This window comes from Dermacentor andersoni, chromosome 9 (genome assembly GCF_023375885.2).
Source record: "Dermacentor andersoni chromosome 9, qqDerAnde1_hic_scaffold, whole genome shotgun sequence".
Taxonomy (NCBI): domain Eukaryota; kingdom Metazoa; phylum Arthropoda; class Arachnida; order Ixodida; family Ixodidae; genus Dermacentor; species Dermacentor andersoni.
In genome coordinates, this window is record NC_092822.1 from 137,534,710 (window position 1) to 137,551,848 (window position 17,139).

General features: G+C 48.0%; 1 pseudogene; it reads right to left on the reverse strand.

The window, feature by feature from the left end:
- Positions 1-5,606: 5,606 nt before the first annotated feature.
- Positions 5,607-15,163, reverse strand: LOC126529717 (uncharacterized; annotated as a pseudogene).
- Between the last annotated feature and the right edge of the window lie 1,976 nt (positions 15,164-17,139).

Below are 17,139 nucleotides of genomic sequence, written 5' to 3' on the forward strand. Positions count from 1 at the left end.
AGTTTACGATAGGTAGCGAAGCACTGGAAGTGGTAAGGGAATACATCTACTTAGGGCAGGTAGTGACCACGGATCCGGATCATGAGACTGAAATAACCAGAAGAATAAGAATGGGTTGGGGTGCGTTTGGCAGGCATTCTCAAATCATGAACAGCAGGTTGCCACTATCCCTCAAAAGGAAAGTGTACAACAGCTGTGTGTTACCAGTACTCACATATTGAGCAGAAACCTGGAGGCTTACGAAAAGGGTTCTGCTGAAATTGAGGACGACGCAACGAGCTATGGAAAGAAGAATGATGGGTGTAACGTTAAGGGATAAGAAAAGAGCAGATTGGGTGAGGCAACAAACGCGGGTAAACGACATCTTAGTTGAAATCAAGAAAAAGAAATGGGCATGGGCCGGACATGTAATGAGGAGGGAAGATAACCGATGGTCACTAAGAGTTACGGACTGGATTCCAAGGGAAGGGAAGCGTAGCAGGGGCGGCAGAAAGTTAGGTGGGCGGATGACATTAAGACGTTTGCAGGGACAACATGGCCACAATTAGTACATGACCGGGGTAGTTGGAGAAGTATGGGAGAGGCCTTTGCCCTGCAGTGGGCGTAACTAAGCTGATGATGATGATGATGATATTTTTGCATCCAGATTGGCACATTATTTACACATTGACAGTATGTGCAAACCTTATTACGCTCACATGCAGGATGTCCACCAACCTTCCACCAGTGCCCCCATCGAGTGAGGAGGGAAGTGCTGCAGACATCTTAACAAAAAATGTGCCAGTTTTCCGATCTGGCAACACTTGAAGTGCTATCACCGTCAAGTGAAGAGTCACAAGCGCCAGCATCGACTCTGTCTTCGGCGTCGCATGAGTCTGTGGAGTCTCAGGACATTTTGGAATCTCTTGAATCACCGATGTTTCAAGAAGTTCTGGTTCCTGAGGATTCTGAGGCACACCACAGCAGTCCGCAGTCAGAAGCATCGCTGGCTTCAGCTGGCACTCGTAGGCTGGATACGTTAGGAAGCATTGCTTCTGAAGCAAAGTCAAGGGGGAGGAAAAGGAAAAAGAAAAATTAGAGTCAGTTAATATTGGAGGAATTAGGCAATGTTTCAAGTGCAATCAAAAGATGCAAACCACGGGACGACCTCGAACTTTTGCCGTCTCTCTGCTCAAACACATTAGAGAGGTCAGTGAGGATACGCATCTCAACTTGAAAATTAAATTGATGCAAGTAGGAGAGTAATTCAAAGATTAATGTTTTTTAATGTATACTTTTTGTATAATAAAGCCAAGAGACAATGAAACAAAAAAAAATCATTGATGAATGTAATTACTTTACATCGAAATGGAAAAATAAGGAGGAAAATGAAAGTATATGAAAAGGTAGCTTCCCACTAATGGGAGACGAACCCACAACCTTTGAATTATGCTTGCATTGCTTTACCAGTAGAGCTGCAGCAATGGCTATCCCTCTGCAAACTTTCTTGGGCCTGTATGTGCATGTACTAGATGTCACCCTGGTAGTGTTCGCCAGTGCTACTCGTGCAAGAACACTCCAAGAGCCTAATCTAGTACACATAAACATTGTATGAAATTGACGGTGGAATAGCCTCCAGCTCAATTGGTTTTGGTTTTAGCTCCCACCAGTGGCAAGTTATGTTTTGTCCACTTTCATTTCCCTTCTCCTTCTGGTGTTGACATTACAAATAAAATGACAGTTATTTTCCTTTATGCTTTATATACGTTTCCTTGTCTGTTGTTGTCATGTCAAAGCCCCTCAACTCTTCTTTTTTGTTCATTTTACATTGTGTTGTATCCATATTTTTGTGCGGTATTCAAGAATTTCATAAAGTTGATATCTGTGGGCCTGGTTGGCCGGCCATGGCTGCTGTAGAGATGTGTGAACATGTTTTAGCAACACACCTACGATAAAGAAGCACTGACTTGCAACTAAAGGTTTGTTGTTGCAAGACAGATGTTTATCGCTTTTATCTGTGTTTACTCATTCAGCTTGTCTTGCAGCAATGAACCTTTTTGAGTTCACCACCTGTGCATGTAGAGTTTGTGCATGCATCTAGAGATGCCTGTACATGCCTGTAAATAAAAAGAAATGTAATGAACCTTCAACCAGACCCCATTGAAAATTTCGGTTATATGCTGCAAGTTGTAAAGCCTGTCGGGGCATTCTAGCAGCGCAAGCATTTTTTAAATTGTTTTATTATTATTAGAAGAGATAGCGGAAAGGGAAAACTCTTGCCACCACATAGCCAGGAGGCGAGGTTCACTGCCAACATAGACAACTTCTACCTCTCCCACAACTATCATCCACAAGCCACATTCCTTGCATTTTTTTTTCTTTGTGTTCCGTGGCTCAGTTCCAGAGTTGGTTTTACATGTTCTGCATTGGATGTTCGGCCAAAGTCTTCGTACGTAGTCAGTGACATTGAAGGCAGTGTGTAAATGAGACATTTATACGTATGACCCTGCTTCTCTGGCAGGAAGCAGGGCTACCTGATGGGAGCCGTGAACAGCATGTGAGCTTTAAAAAATTTCTTAAGCTGAAAAAAATTTAAGAAATTTCTGCGGCTGTCGTGCTGTTCTGCAGTTGTTTAATACTTTGCAGGCATGATCGCCACTATATCACTTACACACCCCTGCAGAGTCTAGCCGCCTCAATCCCCACACTAAGTCAAGGCAACGTCTTTTATGTCTTACCGGGATGCCAAGTAGCTTGAATGCAAGTTGAAAAAAAATTTGTACGCATGTCTCAATTGTTTGAATACTAAATATGATGACTTGATTTTTCTTGACAATGATCTACATGGCTGTGGGGGCCCTTTTCGGGTGACATACGATCAAAATTCATTTGCGTAGGTTAGCTACCACCTTTGTTTAATACTACATGTGCAAGCATACCTCAGTGCATGTTTTACAGGTTGTGCAAGGTCAAAAGCACTGAGGTAGCTTTTGTGCGATGCCAGTCGATGGCAGTTTTCTTTAGAGTTAGCCGTAACTGTTACACTGGTGATGCAGTAAGTGGAAACTTTCAGTTTCTGTGATCATGCGATCATTTTTTTCTTGTATTTCTTTTCACGCGCATTGTCAGTACCATCATTACTATTTCTCGTTTTCTATCAGCATTTCGTGTCCCATTTTTTTTATTTGTTTATGAGTTAATAAATAGTTAGTTGTTTATAATTCTGTATTCTGTGATTATTAATATATTATTATTATTCTGTATTAGTATTTTTTATGCACGCTCATTGTCAGTCGTTTCCTTCTTTCTTTTGTTTTGCTTCAATGTTTTGTGACTCCTTCCTGATTTGGCTTTCAAAAGGCGGCGGGCAGTAATATGTAAATAAAACAAAATAGATTATACATTAAATGACAAAGAAACGGTGTTCTGTATTCCTCCAATCGCACATTATTACTCTAGGGGCAACTGTCCTTTACCAACCTCAATGCTACAGCAAGTCGTTCTCCAGGCTCCAGGGGTTTCTCGAATGTGGTGCTGCCGTGTGAGGTCCTCTGCTAAAAAGCTCAATAGCTTGTCCAAGAGCTGCGGCGCCTTGCGAAAGAACTTGTTGAAAAATCCGTGGTCATCCTGACCTATCCGTTGCATCTGTAAAAAATGCTGCATTATTGCCTGGCAGCAAGACCATGCCCTGCCCACATACACGCGCAGGTATCAGGAGCTGTACACTTTTCACTGACACACACGTATAGCCACTAGCCATCATTCATTTTACCCCCTGCTTTGTTTATGTGCTTGAATACAAACAGTGGTTCGGCAAAACAGGAGAGCCAGTCAACGGTATATTAAAATCGTGCGGCCACTGCCAAGAAACTTCAGAAATTAGTCGCACAGAATTTTAACCTGCCCCCCAGGTCACAATTTAATTACATTACACTTCATATTCTACAGTCACACTTCTGAGAGACAGAAAATATAGGAAATCGTATCTCGTCCACAAGCTTCATATAAGACAACCAACACGTGTAAAAAGGTGTTCTTGAATCTATGTGCTATACTAATGGCACAAATATAACTAGCAGTCCTTAGCTTTTTGTACGGGTGTGCTAATACCGAAAAGTAGGTTTAGAATCGAATCAAATGAAGAAAAAATAATCTGGATATCAAATAAAATATCCAATAGCAGAAAATGTATTACAAAACTTAATCCTTATAAATTTTGTGCAAGAAAAGAGGGTGCTACACAAGCTCTGTGTAAACAGTATGGTCTACTGTTAATAATGAAGGGAGCTCCAAATTAGTATTACAGATTGTCTGTTAAATAGAATCAAGCGCTTCTTCCCCTCTGAAGCTGAACAGTTAATGACCGTATGTCGTACGGCATACACGGGTTAGACTGACGGCGGTTGAAACGTCGTGAGGTGTGGTCACCACGTATCCAATATACTGTCTGTATGCTTCCGGCGGCTAATCAGCCCGATCTTCGCCTATGCTTTCGCGCTTTCCGAACTACACCCTGCGCCTGTCGTTCCCCCTGTTCGCGTACGTCACGTTATCGTTTCGATCGGTGCTGTCAACCTGGACGAACCTTGCACGACGACGCGATGCTGTTCTGCGAATTGGGCGTTCGCGCGCTTCGAGTACGATCCCCGCATAACCCTTTCAATTATGCGCGCACCTAATAACACTGATAAGTAATTGCTGTCCTAACGAAGATTAGTCCCCATGTCCAAACACAGGCTCCTAGTTCTACCACTGTAGATCATCGAAAGGAAAGAAGCTACTCACAGCCGTAAAGTCCTTCTTTGCACAGTTGAAAGACTGGCCGGACCCACCAACGTCGCCGTAGAGGCCGCAGACGCTTTCTGCGCTCCCGCCGCCTTTGCAAGAGCAGCAGCAGCAAAAGCTTCTTTCTCATGTGGTACATTGCGGGGAGAGAACGCTGATGCCCGCGAAGCAAGCGGCTAAGCAAGAGCTCGGCAGCAACGTCGTGCGTGGTCGCGCGCAGATGTCAGCTGCAGTTGTGAGCAAGCAGATGCTATCACGCGTGATGTTGATAATTGATGTAGCTTTTCTTGCCATAAGGATGTATTGATACGAACAGCGTGCGTTTCTCAACTTAAAAACAATGTACTAGCTCTAGCATTGATAAATTAAATAAAAATGGCTAGCCACAATGAAATTGAAGATAAACTTTTCTCAAGGCCAAAGACGACCGTTTCTGCCATCGCTGGGCCGCTGGTCTGTCAGCCCTGTGCTACGCGCAGCGAAGCGCGCACGTGTGCGCGTATCGTGAGGATGGATGCCCTTCCCTTCATCACCCGCGTACGCGCACGCAGACGCGTACGCTTACGTGTACGCGTAGCGAGACGCGTATCCCGGGCTGCGTGTGGTTGGGCCTTAAGTATTTAGCATACACCACATTACTGCGCTCGCCGTTCGATTACGCCTCCTTGATTTGGAACCTGCTGTAGCGCGAGTAACAACAACAGACGCAGTAGTTGCAAGCAATGGAATGGTTTATTGAAGATAGCGTGGCTGCTTTCATTCCGTACGAATCAGTAGTTGCATGCGCACTTCGTGATGCGATAGGCTGGCTTGGAATGACGCGATACGGCACTTCCTCCCCCTTAGAAGCCTAGCCTGTCGGGTGGTCTCCTTGTGCGCGTAGAACGCAGGAAGTCCGAAGCCCGCCGGTACGCTTGAGGTTGCTTGACTGGAAGCATGGGATGTACCAAGTGATCCGTCTGACGATGGTTCAGCGTCTTCCACTGTAGAGGGTTGATTACTCTCTGTGACTTGGTTGTCTCCAGGTCGAGTTGCGTAGAATTCTTGCTTTACTTCATCCGCTGCGAGTCGTGGCCGCACTTGGTCTACGTGACGGCGCTGCACCCCTCCTGTGGTGTCCACCGTGACCATACGCGTACCTCTTGTTGACGTCACCGTGCCGGGTAACCATCTCTGGCACTGCCGCGACCAAACAGGCGCTCCCGGTGAAAAGACTTGTGGCAACGGTGCCGGGGGTCTGCTCACCGTGGGATCCCGTGCCGCCTCTTCCTCTGGAAAATGTGCACTTAGGCGGGTCCTGGGTTGAAAACCCAGCAACATCTCCGCGGGCGACTTGCCATATCGAGTTGGTGTTGCCCTATAGCGTAGCAAGAACTTGGAAATACGACTGAGCAGACTTCCATCCTTATTTTTCTTGATACCTTCCTTAACGGTGCGCGCTGCACGCGCCGCCAATCCGTTTGACTGCGGATAGTATGGAGCGGAGGTAACATGACACACATGGTTATCTTTGAAAAATCTTTCAGTCACTGAACTGCTAAATTGTGGCCCATTGTCGGAAACGACTGTATGGAGCAGACCAAAACGCGCGAAGATCTCTCGCAGTACTTCGACTGTAGTTTCTGCACTTGCTGTTTTAAGAGGTACTGCCTCTATCCATTTCGTTTCTGCATCTACCACCACCAAGATCATGTGACCTTCCACTGGCCCTGCATAGTCGATATGAAGGCGAGACCAACGCTTGTTGGTTTTCGGCCAGCTTGAAGGGACCTGTACCGCTGGCATGGGCCAACATTGCACGCATTGCTGGCAGCTTTGTACCAGCTTGTCTATGTCGTGGTCCAATCCGGGGTACCAAAACATCGTACGGGCCAGGCGCTTCATTGCAGTCATGCCTGGGTGGGTGTCGTGAAGTTCTCTCAGAATAAGTGCCCGCACGGTCTCGGGCAAAACTACGCGATGACCCCAGTATATTAGTCCTTTACTCACAGTGAGTTCGTATCTGCGGGTGAAGTACGGCTGAAGGCACTGTTGCTCCGGCCCCAGTTGGTTTGGCCGACCACAAAGGATCCACGTCTTCACCTGTCGGAGGAGCATGTCCTCGCTCGTGCTGTCTGCCTACTGATCTGCGCTAAGAGAAAAATCTGTCAAAGCTTGCGCATGTAGCACGTATTCGACGGGATCATCTTCACCAAGCTGCCCTTGCTCCGGCAGCGGCAAACGGCTCAAAGCATCGGCATTCGCGTGTAATGGTCCTTTCCGGAATTCTATGTCATACTGATACGCTGATAAAAGGAGCGCCCAACGCTGTATCCTGGCCGCCGCCATCTGCGGAATTGGTTTCTCGGGATGGAACAGCCCTGTCAACGGCTTATGATCCGTTGTCAGTCAAAATTTATTGCCGAAAAGATAGTCTCTGAACCTTGTCACACCGAAAACTAGGGCGAGCGCTTCCTTTTCCAGTTGCGAGTAATTTCGATCCGCCGGCGTCAAGGTTCTGGAGCGAAAAGCTATCGGATAGTCTTCGTCCTTGATGCGGTGGGACAGCACTGCGTCCAAGCCGACCGATGAGGCATCGCATTCCAGGCGAAGGGGTTTTCGCGGGTCATAGTGGACCAGAAATTTTGCCTTGCCTAAGGCTCTCTTTGCTTCTCCAAATGCTCTGTCCTGGGATGGCCCCCATTGCCACAACACCCCCTTTGCCAGCAAGCGATATAAGGGAGCCAGCGTCGTTGACAAGTTGGGCAAGAATTTAGCATAATAAGTAACCAATTGGATTGGAAAAACTTTAATAGAAGTCCTGCAGGACGCACGTCAGCGCGCAGTGGAGAATAAGTAACCAAGCCCAAGAACGATTTCAGCTGGCTTACCGATGTTGGCTTCCGCGCGGCCAGTACCGCTTCGAGGTTATCTTGCAGAGGATGAAGACCTTTGTCATCGATGCGGTGCCCCAGAAACGACACTTGTGCTTCCCTAAACCGGCACTTGGCTTTATTCAACTTCAGGTTGTGTTCACGAAGCCGATGAAACACCTTCCGCAGTACCGATGTGTCGTTTTCCTTTTCCGCCACAATGATGTCGTCGAGGTACACTTGAACATTCGGCAGACCTTGCAAAATCGATTCCATGCGTCGCTGGAACAAGGCGGGGGCTGAAGCAGTTCCAAATGCTAGGCGATTGTAGCAGTAAAGGCCCCGGTGTGTGTTGAGTACCGCCGTCTTTCTAGCTTCGTCGTCCAGCAGCAGCTGATTGTACGCGTTGCGTAGGTGCAGAGTGCTGAAGACTTCGCCTCCCGAAAGCGCCGCAAATATGTCTTCAACTTTGGGCAGGGGATACTGTTCCGCCGGGTTGACTGTTAACTTGAAGTCGCCACACAATCGTATATCGCCGTTCTTTTTTGCTACCGGAACCGCCGGTGTTGCCCAATCTGAAATGCTTATCGGCAAAAGCACTCCGTCTTGCACAAGACGGTCGATCTCGGCCGAAACTTTGGAGCGCATGGCATAAGGCACTGTACGTGCCTTACAGAAACGTGGGCGGGCTCCTTCTTCGAGGTGTAATTGCACAGCGGGGCCCTTGCAACAGCCAAGCTTGTTCTCAAAAAGATCCGAAAATTCATCGAGCAGAGGCGTCATCTTGTTATCCCGAAGAACATTTACACTTGAGGTGGTTCTAGTGTCGCAGAAGGACACACCCGCCTTACGGAAGGCCTCTATCGTGTTAAGGCCGCACAGCAGTGGTCCATTACATGCCACCACGATTAGCGTGCTGGTCACAACAGCCGATCCAGACTGAACCCTCATGGTTATCTCGCCGACAACTGGCAATGGCCCGAGGAAGCATGTTAAGCGGAGTGACGTTTTTTCCAGTGCCGGCCACCATTTGCGATGTTTCTTAAGTATGTTCTTCGGTATGACGCTGAACGGAGAACCCGTGTCTAGAATCATTCGCAATTTCCGGCCCTGCCATGTCAACTCTTCCTCGAGAGGCTTCAACGTAGCTCTGTCGGCGGAGCTGTGAGTGACAAGAGCAAGTAACATTTCTTCTTCGTTCTCACCTTCCATTTTCTCGACGGCAAAGGCACCACGTTCTCGAGGGCGGCCACTGCTGCAAACCTTCGCCAGATGACCTTTTGTTTCGATGACGGCACATGTGTGTTGCGTGGGGGCCGCCGCAACGCTCACATGAATGTTTGTTCTTTGCCGTGTTCCACTTCGTCCAGGGTCGTCGTCCTCGCTGCGACTGTACAACATTGATGCTGGTTCCCGTAGTCACTGGGTCTGCTTCTCGCATGTCACGAACGTCGCCTAGCGCCTTCTCTGAAGCTATGGCAAATTCTTCTGCTTCCTCAAAAGTTAGCTTCTTCCGCGTTAATAGGCAGCGTCGTGCGTCGTCGTCCCTGATTCCGCATACTATGCGGTCTCGCAGCATACGGTGCAGCGAGTTGCCGAAGTTGCAACTTTCCGCCAGTCTCCGAAGGTCGGCAATGTTTTCCCGAACGCTCTCTCCGTCCCTTTGTTTGCGTATGAAGAGCGAGAAACTCGCCGCTATTTCATTATCTTGAGGATTGTAATGTTCCTCGAGGTATTCAACGACTTCATCGTAAGTCTGGCTGTTAACCGACACGGTTGGAAGGCATCCTTGGCATAAGCTTCCAGCCGTATTCTGTACGTGCTCCAGCTGCTCACCGTCTCGTCGAAAACCGCTGGGCGAGATGCCATCATTCGATCCTGTCAGTCGCTGACCATGCTCACATGAAATCCCATCTTCGTCGCCACTGCTGTAGCGCGAGTAACAACAACAGACGCAGTATGTGCAAGCAATGGAATGGTTTATTGAAGATAGCGTGGCTGCTTTCAGACCGTACGAGTCAGTAGGTGCATGCGCACTTCGTGATGCGATAGGCTGGCTTGTAATGACGCGATACGGCAGAACCCGTACCAAGCATACTTAATAACAAAATTGGAGTCTCTTCAAAATAAAGCGGCTCGATTCATATCGAAGAAGTACTCGCGTACGGCAAGCGTGACTGAAATAAAGAAAGCTCTCGAGTTACCTCTTCTTGAAAGACGTAGAACGTTTTCCATACTGTCCTTTTTCCACAAATTATATCACAGCCACTCTTCCTTTGCTATGTCCCGTCTCACGCCAGCGCACCGCATATTCCCACGCATTGACCACCAACTCAAAGTCGAACCCATCTTTGCTCGCACTAACCTGTTCTTTCATTCGCCGCTCGTCCTAGCCATCCGTCAATGGAATCTTCTACCTGGCGCCATTGCATCTGTCATTGATTACGAAGCGTTTGTAGCCAGCCTGAAACGTTACCTTGAGCTGTAACCTTCATTCTTCCCCTCTCCCCATATTATACGTGTGTATAATAACGCTACTCTCTGTAACAATTGAATGTATGTTGATGATTGTTCTATGTGTCTTTATATTTTCTTTTTGTTTTCAACATGCTGTTAATGGTCAGCGACTTCTGTACACATCGTAGTACTGCGTTGCTTTGTACTTACTGTTGTTCCTCCCCCTATGTAATGCCTGCCGGGCCTTTGTGGTATGTTAATAAATTGAATAAATAAATAAACCCCGTATTGTCCGCGAGCCGACTTGGTATTGGATTCTGTAGGGCTGCCCTGACCTCTGACTCGTCGATTTTGTTGTCTAATTCGTCATTTACCTGCCCTGTGTAGTCGGGGTGTATGACAGGCATCGCTAGCGAGGTGTGTCTTTTCTCGATTTCCTTGAGGAAGTCCTGCTCTGTCCCTCGGTACGTTTGTATTAGCCGATTTATATTTTGCCTATACGCCGACTTGGTCCCATTCGGATCTAACAAATATCGAAGGATGTTCCACGTTTTTGCCATTCCTATCTGACTGTCCATGTCGTTGAATTTTTCCTCCCACTGTTGTCTGCATAGCTGCTGGGCGTACTGTTCTAAGTCCCTATTCAATTTGGCTATCTTTCTACGAAGCGTCAGGTTGTGTATTTGTTCTTTTTCATCTCCGCTGCAACCCTGTCTTAGCTTCCCACATGTGTAGAAGCTTACTGTCTACGTTCTCTAAACGCGCCTCCGGCGGGATCGTTTTCGTAGCTGCCGCCACATCTCCCTTCAGTTTTTCCGTCCATTCCTCAATACCTTGTGTCGTGTTATCGGCCTTTTCCCTTATTTTCCTGAATTTGTCCCAGTCGACAAATCTTAAGTGGTCTACCCTTTGTCTTGCGCGGTCCTTCCCTTACTGTTATTTCCAGTATATTGTCATCGCTCCCAAAGTCGTGTTGCGTATTTGTCCACTGCGTGTCCCGTATGTTCTTGGTGAATGTTAAATCTGGCGGAGTTCCGCGCAAACGCTGGTACCTATTTTCGTGGGAAGCGATTGGTTGGTCACGAGGGTCAGGCCTTCCTGCTGCGCGTCTAGCCATAGGTTCCTGCCTTTTTTAGTTTAGATTTTGTAGCCCCATGCCGCATGTTGGGCGTTACCCCCGAATGCAAAGGTCTAACTTGGATCGGTCTTGGACTTTACTTGACGAAGTCGGCCCGAAGCAAGAAGCGGGATTTAAAACGCCCAAGTCGGCTTTCGCGTTTCATAGACGCTCAAGCTGATTTGCTTCGTCAAGTCAAGACTGTGCTTCAATGCAAAAGCAGGTTGCTCGTCTGTGTTCGAGGTTAACAATAAATTCATTAGCGTAAGGCACGTTGTACAGCAAAAAAGTATGTACCTTTCCAGATTTCTATAAGAGCATAAGTGCTGAAATGTAGTTTGAGTAAATTTATTTCATCTGGCGACGTCCGCCGCTGCGATGCGCAGTGTTGCTTGCGGAAGGCGCCGTTACCGGTGGGTTTAAGTGGTTCTCAAGTTTCGGTTTTTTGGCGCGTTTTGTTAGTTGCAGGTATCACCATTATTTCAAGTCGGTGCTCCACTTTTACGCGACAGTGTATTTGAGTGCAAAATAATTTTATAGTCACATTTATTTCGGTTTTAGCTTCATTTCAACCTAAAGGTTTTGTGGAGCGTTTGTATAAATGGCTGTAGAGAAGCGAACAAAATGGTTGGTTCGTATGGCGGGCTTTCAACGGCTTTTGTTCTCGATTGCCGCAAGGCGTTCATGCGCCGTCTGGGCCGGCAACCGGATGCAAAAGGCCGAGACGACGCATACGGTCGGTTTCTGAGGGAGCTCGCGCATCCCTTATAGGCATTCCAGCAGGAAGGGGACAGCCCTTGTTCTGGTCGGGCTACGTGACCCTTTGAAGAAAAGGCCAACCTATTCGAACGCGCTAGGCCGGAGTCATAAACAAGAAAAAAAAAAAAAAAAAAAACAGCAACATGTGCTGCGAACGAAGAGTACCGAGCGCAGTAGAGTCCCCTGTCCGGACCCATATGGGTGACGAACACCCGATAAAAAACTAAATGAATAAATAAATAAAATGACACGTGCAAACGATTTGTCTACTGCACATGTAGGGTTTGTCGAGAACAACGAGAGGGAGAGTGTGGCACAGTGATAGACATTGCAAATCGCCAGCGCGTGTCGTCTGCTAGAAAAGTGTGGTCTGTTAGGAAAACAAGTTGTGGGGCTCGCGAGACGGCCGCGCGCTGCATTTGGTACGAACTTGTCCTGTCAACAGGCTTTGATGCTGAAATGTCGCACTCACGTACGCTCTCCTCCCAAGAGAATGCACCGCAACGCAATGCGGCACTCCGTTTTACAGAAGACGAAAAGAGCCTACTGACCGCGCTCGTGAACGACTACAAGCATATTGTAGAATGCAAGAAAACTAATGTCGCGTCGTTGACCAAGAATAATGAGACATGGAAATAGCAAAACAATATAATGCCAACCACGGGATTACGCGGCGCGATCACTTCCAACAGAAAAAATGATGGAACAACCTTAAGCAAAAGTGGAAAGAGGAAGCTGCGAAAGAAAAGCGAGAGTGCCACAAAACTGGTAAGCGCACATGTTCTGCATGACTGGCTCATTTGGGCTACTTTTTATTATGCTCTTGCGCATGTCTTGTATTCGGTGGATGAGTGCGTGACAGTTCGGCATGCTGAGCGTAAATATGGTCGTGAGCGCTAATAACTAGTGATGGCATGTGTAATCATTGGAGATGAGGAAATACGCTCGTAATCACGCTTTCCGCAAGGTTTGTTGTCTTATCGCGAAGATTGCGCGTACATGGAACCTGCGTTACACGTTAAAAAAGTTCTCGAGCAGTTTCTTTCGCCAAAGGGACTGCTAGATATCGCAAAGCCTTTAGCACCAATTCAAAAAGACAGGGAGGTGACAGAGACACAGGACAGGCGCTAACTTTCAGCTGACGTTTATTGAAATACAGATGCAGACATATAGTGAAGCAGGTATGAAAGATACAAAAGATATCTGCAGTATTTACCCAAGTGAAGCTCTTCTGGATGAGCAGCTGCCGTGCTTGCACTCCTGAAAAGCTGTCAATGAGGCGATCAACTCGTGGCAATTGCAGTGTTCGCTTTGCCGCTGTCATGCTGGAGGGGCTTGGGAGAACTCTGTGAACAGGAGGCTGCGGCTCCTTCAGCAGACACACCAAGTTGTGCAGTGCTGCATAGGCTGTTATAATGAGGACGACGTTTCCTTCCTTATGCTGCAGCCCCATATCCAGGCAAAGAAAGCGGCGCTTCCAGACGCTTCAACAATGTTGCGTGTCCTTATGTGGGCTTTCTGGTACCTGTTTGTATAAATGTTTATTACAAGTTACCCTACAAGCCTTACGATTCGATGCCACACCTCAACAACGTGGTCCATGTTTCCGTCATGCAACGTCACCGACATGTGAACTTACCTTCCTTGTGGTGGGTGTGCTGGGCCAGGGTCTGAGAGCGGTGTCAGCAAGAATGGCTGACATGCATACCCCGCATCTCCCAGCAACACTCCAGGCACCCTGCTCTCCTCGTAGAGCACCCGCAAGCGGGAATTGTCAAAAATTCGGCTATCGTGCACCGAGCCTGGCCAGCCGGCACCGATGTCAAAAAATTGCAATTTTGGTCCGGCGACAGCCTGCATCAAACCAGCAACATATCAGTCAGCACAATTGGGATAACTATTTCCAGAAGAGGGTTATAGCGCCGAAAAAACAACACACAGCAAGCTAGACGAGAACTACCCGTGTAGTACGGATGCATGTTGTTGCACTCAATCACTGTCGACAAGAAATTCTTTCGATCACAAACCGCAGACAGTAGTCTTTATTCGAAAACCCCCGCGAAACCCGCATTAATGGGCAAGCAGAAAAAGAAAATAATAAAGTGTTACAACGTTCTAGTCATGCACTTTATAAGAAACGAAGGTACATTCTGATACAATCTCTGGGTTCAAAATAAAATGACGGACCTCCAGCGCAGCGAAACATGCGATGAAGGTATAAGCTCCAGGCCCCTACATATTAGCTGCATTAATATTTATTCTTATTTACTCCGCCAGCGCTCGATACAAGCGAGCTAATGAATGTACAGTCGCGGACAGAATAAAATGGACCACGGGATCTCCGAAAACGTTCAATTCCCGAGCAGCCTGTAGCCGTAACCAGTAAAACTGCCCACGACAATGTTGTTAGCATATTCTAGTCGAGGTCAAAATGCAAATACCAGATTGCGTTGTGAGGTTGCGGAGATATTCAGCTTTTTCTTAGATTTCATGGTCCATAATTTTCTGTCCACGACTGTACGTCCTGCAAGAATAATAAAAAAGAAAAAGAAAGCACAACACGTGCAGTGCACGAAATGCAGGCGAGCTAAACTGTTCAGAGCGTTTCAATTTTCCTTGCTTACCTGTACGTTGATGGAGAAAAAGCCCTTGCTATTACGGAAGACCTCCGCGTCTTTACCACCGGGGCTTTTAATGCGCACGTGTGTGCACTCAACGCATCCGGTTACGCCAGGAAATTCAGCCACTTCATAAAAATCCCGCATCACTTCATGGGAAGTCTCGACGACTGCGGGAAGCGCACCACCATCGGGCGCAGGTGCTTCGCGATGAGCAGTGTCAACTTTCCAACTGCGCGGCACACTGCTGACTGAGGAATGCGTACCTGATGCCCGGTGACTGTTTGAAACGTGCCAGCGCCGTAAAACCTCAGCGCCATCAGCAGCTGCAGCATGGGAGGCACAGGCTGTCTGTTGTCTCCGCTTTCCCGGATAGGCAACATAGCGAGAAGCTGTCGCGCGGCGTTCTTCGTGAATCTGTAGCGACAGAGAAATTGTTCGTCGTCGTACAGCTCCATCGGATTCCCTCGGTCACGTGGGGCGGGTCGCGGAATTTTCGGCAAGGGATGCGCCTCTGAAAATGCTGTATCCATGGCGTAGCAAGCAAACTCGAAAGAAGATAACCTCCGCACGACGTCCGTTCGGGAGGCTGCCATATTGGAATACCGCACGAAATTAGTTTCAAGCTAGCCTGGGAGCAGACTTGAAACTCGAGCGGACTTGGACCCAGCCAAGTCGTTCACAAGTTGTCTGCAAGGTCGAGCACGATCGAGCGGCGAGGCTGTCCCTGAGATTGCCAGAATTCAAGTTCGAGCCAAGTTAGATCTCTGCATTCGGGGGTTAAAATCGCCTCCGATCACTACCGCTCGGTTGTCCGCTATGGCTAGGGTTTATTTAAAGAGCGATGGAAATTTATGGTGTCTGCACTTTGGACTGGTATAAATATTTAATACAAGGAGACTGTCCTTCGTTTTCCGCACGGGTATGAGTTCTAGAAGAATGTGATCGATTGACTTAACCTCCGTGCCGCGTTGCACGATTGAGTGATTTCGCTTTACCAACGTCGTTAGCACCTTCGTCTCCCCTTTTGCAGGACTTGTATCCCGACAGCCCGTGCGTTTCCTGCATCATTATAATATCCGGGTTTTCTTTGTTTAAGGTATTGCTGCAAAATGTATCGTTTTCGATCGTATCCTCTACAATTCCATTGCCAAATCGTGCATTTATTTCGTCTGTCCATGGCGGCGTTACAGGTTCTACAATCCGTCGGCGGGCACCGGGGGCCTAGTGTACGGCTTGATGGCCGTCTTAACCGGTCCCCCCCCCCCCTACTTGTCTGCGGTCCCCATATTGCTAGCTTCGATTCGAAGTCAGCCATCATTTGTTGCACTTGCTGTAGTATCGCCTTTCCTAGTGCCTCTATCTTTGCCTCCATCCTTTCCTCAAGCCTCACTTCCAGTTGTTCTAGTTTAGTTTAAAATTTGGTTTCGTTCTGTTTGATGCTGGTTTCGATTTTCTGTTCAAATTCCTCCTGTCTTCCTTGGAGCGTCGTGCCTGGCTTGGGTTTTTTTACTCGGATTTCAATCGGAGCGTTCTCGGTTTTACGTTTAATGGGGGTGAGTGCTACGTCTTCTCCCGTTGCTGTGTCTTTTTCCTCCCTTGTAACTCGCGAGGTTTCCTCGTTGCATGGCACTTTCCCGCTTCTCAAACGGTCGTTCTCTTCCCTGAGTTTTTTAATTTCATCCATAAGCGCGACATTGCTCTGCCTGATCTGCGCCAATTATTTCTCTAGCGTCTTAACTCTGTTTCGAAAAGCAACCTCTGCCTCCGCACGCACCCCGGAAGCCGCGTCCGCCCAGCTCACCTATCCCACGGCGCCGGTGACGTTGCTCTTTCCTTTTGGACTCTGGGATCCTCCTCCCCCCTGTGCTCTGGGAGATCCGGTATTACTGGTTTTGGGTCTGGATCTCGATCTGGCTCTGTTGTTGTACCTAAAGCGGCCCCTTTCCCTTGCCTGGAGCTTGGGGAAATCTTCCAGTCCAGATCCGTCCCTTGTCCGATGTTTCGACCGTTGTCTCCAGGCCTGTAAAGCCTTTCAGCTTCTTTTTCTTTGTACATCGCTTCTTCCTCTCGTCTGGCTCGCTCCCAGCGGCGCCTCTTTACCAAGTACGGTAACTTGTATCTGGCATTACATCGGCGATCCGTCGTAGGCTGGCACTTCGCTTCGCACTCGTGGTCCTGTGGCGGGTTCTCCATCCCGCAGCCGCTGCATATCCTGCTGTTCGGGTTCGGGCAGACATCGGCTCTGTGACCGAGGCGTCCGCACTGGTAGCATACGTCTATTTGCTTCCGGTATAGTGAGCACTTGACCAGTGCCCTTCCGTATCTCACGTAGTTTGGGACGTGATGCCCGTCGAAAAGGATGATGACGTTTGTGGTGTTTCCGATCCTTTTGGCCATGAGGACCGTCGGATTCCTTGGTGTTACAAGCATCTACACTATTTCTTTAGGAGACACCTCGTGCGTTACTCCGCTTATCACTCCCTTAGATGTATCCTCCGGAGCAGTCTTGTACGCGTAGGCTTCGAACTCCTTGTCTCCCATCCTCAGTCGAGTGATAGTCCTGTATTTT